Genomic DNA, 2,847 nt, shown 5'->3' on the forward strand with positions numbered 1-2,847 from the left:
AATGAGTCACCCTGCCCTACTGTGTCGCAGTGTAACTGATAAAAAGGCAAGATACAAACGCACATCCTCAGCTGATGTCACTTCTGCTGCAGCCCTCTCCTTAGAGCAGTGTCCTGGGGCCGCTGCGAGCAGCCTGCACAGGCTAAGGGCTGCTCCCCAGCACGCGCCCCAATGCCCGTGGCCCACGCATCTTCCCTTCTCTGGGCCCCAAGCAACATTCCCATCTCCTGGCCTCAGCGTCCTCTGCTGTTCATTGGAGACGATCAAGACCTTATCCTCGGGTACTGGGCCGAGTTCCCGGTGTGCCCCCGCCTCCCTGGCATCCTGAGGCCATCTAGAGCTTGCCCTGGGTCTTCAGAGAGGCTGGACTTGCCCAAGGCGCTGGGCCGTGGGAGCCAAGGGATGGGAGCCTGGCCGTCGATCCTCAGCTGAGCTGTCCTGGGGGTAAAGCCAGCACCCCGCGGCTCGCCACCTGGCCCTCTGGCACGCTCATTTCTGTTTGATGAGTCAGTCATCAGCCGCTTCTGGTGACTTGTCAGCAGAACCCCCGTGGCTTTGAGGCAGAGATGAATGGGGAAGAGGTGGCACCCCTCCCTCCCCAAGGATGATGCCTTTTCTCAAAGCCTTGGTGGGCAAGGCCTGGTTTCCCCTGGCATCCCCCTCCCAACCCCCGTTGCCACCTTACTAAAAGGAGCTGGAGTTGTGAAATTCCAGCTGCTGCCAGGAATGGGAATGCCCCCCGCCACAGTGGGGTAGTGTTGAGACATTCCACAACGGGGCCTGCTGCCACCTCCAACTTCCTCCTCTGAGCCAGTAAGGATGAGTCCTTACTGGGGACCCTGAACAGGACAGTGAGTCCTGGAGCTGGAGGGGGAGGGGGTTGGGGGCAGGGGGTGCCCAAGGGCAGAGGGAGACCACCTCTTCACACGTTGACAGGACCTGTGATGCAAGACAGGGGTCATCCCCCCTCCCGGGCAGGGCTAGTCAGAGGGGCAGGGCCTGCCTGGGTCCAGCTTCCTGATGCAGCCCCCCATGCAGCTGGGAAGAAAGCTTCTTTTCTTGGGAAACTTAGTGCAAAACGGCAGAACTGGAGGGTCCGCATCTCCTAGGGAGGAAAGTAGGGACCAAGGTCTGGCGGCACCCAGTACCGCTTCCCTGGAGTTCTGGAATATTCCAGGCCCACGCTTTGAAGACTCAGTCCCACAGGTGGACGCGAGAGAAGCACTGAGGCATGTGGTCCCGCGCTGAGCCCGCTCGCCTCAGTCCTGGGCCACTCCTCGCTCTCCCGCTTCCTATCGTCCTCCCTTCTCGCTCACCTTTCTCCTCCTTCTAAGGCAGAATCTCTTCTACAAACTAATTTTTTTTTTTTTTTTTTAAGAAGATGTTGGGGGTAGGAGTTTATTTATTTATTTATTTATGCTGTGTTGGGTCTTCGTTTCTGAGAAACTAATTTTTAATGAAGGAATAAACACAACTGCTGTCAAGAATTTTCGGCATGTGGGATCCTCCCGGACCGGGGCACGCACCCGCGTCCCCCGCATCGGCAGGCGGACCCTCAACCACTGCGCCACCAGGGAAGCCCCATATATGGCTTTGACTCTCAGAGCCACAGCAATATTTTACATACCCCAAATGAAATAAATAAATCGACCAAGGATATGGGGAGGCACGGGGGACAAAAATGGGAAGCAAACAACAAATTGACTGTACTACAAATGATTAGCATAACCGCATTGAAAGGAATGGGGAATACAGGAACTACCTTGAGTGACCCTGGAAAGTAGTATTTTCACTGGATACTGTAAGGCTAAAGACAAAAAGAACCACATACAAATACTGTGTTCTAGTTACCAAATCTGTTTCTTACAGGGATGTGCGTTAAAAACCCTGCAACTTCACGTGTGTGCTAGGACTGAACAAATAAGTAAACAGATCACAGATAATGAGAGCCAGTTTCTCACTGTTGGAGAAAGAAGTTACAGATAAGGAAAAGGGAGAAGTCTAGACCGAACCACCTTACGGTGTTGGACTGGAATTGGAGAAATCAGTATCAACTCATGGTTTTTCATACGTATTCAGATAGATACATACAGAAGTGAAAAAAAGATGTGTGTGAGCTTGGATTAATATGCATACATATATTTTCTAGCTCTGTCTGTGGAGAGAGCCTAGAAACAACGACTTCCCAGTAACGATGAGCACACCTAGTGCCCAGACCCTCGTTTCTAAATATCATTCTCCTATCAAAGGAACCGGGGCTCCTTAGAGAAATGACTGATTCTAGGACTGGGACAGGAAACACAGAAGTTAAACCTGAAAACCTGGAACATCTTGTCGAGTCAGAAAATAAGTCAGTACTTGAAAAAGGATGGGGAATGTCAAAAAGACATGGGAGCCAGCTTAAAGGAGCTTCCAATGGCCAAAGCCAGGACAATTTGAACAACTAAATAATGCAAGTGTTGGATTACAATTCATAGGATAAAATAAATACCCATGAGTCTACGCTAATGTCATAAATAATAAACTAAAAAAAAATAAATGGAGGGGAAGGGACAGGTCTTCTTTACAAAAGAATTCCAATTAGTAAATGCGGGAGGAATGAGAGAAATACAAAATGACCATTAGACAAACACCACGGTAATAATTATTGCAGGCAAGATCCACCAGTGGATGCTAAAATCTGTGAGTGAAAATCTGAGAGAAAATGAGAGATTTCATGGTCTCAGAGTACCTCCCCCAAGAAACTGATCAATTACAAAAAAAAAAAAAAAAAAAAAAAAAAAAAAAAAAAAAAGAAAGAAAGAAAACAATAACTTCACAGTGGAGAAATCCAGCACTACCTTAACT

This window comes from Lipotes vexillifer, unplaced genomic scaffold, assembly GCF_000442215.2.
Source record: "Lipotes vexillifer unplaced genomic scaffold, Lipotes_vexillifer_v1.1 scaffold611, whole genome shotgun sequence".
NCBI classification, from domain to species: domain Eukaryota; kingdom Metazoa; phylum Chordata; class Mammalia; order Artiodactyla; family Lipotidae; genus Lipotes; species Lipotes vexillifer.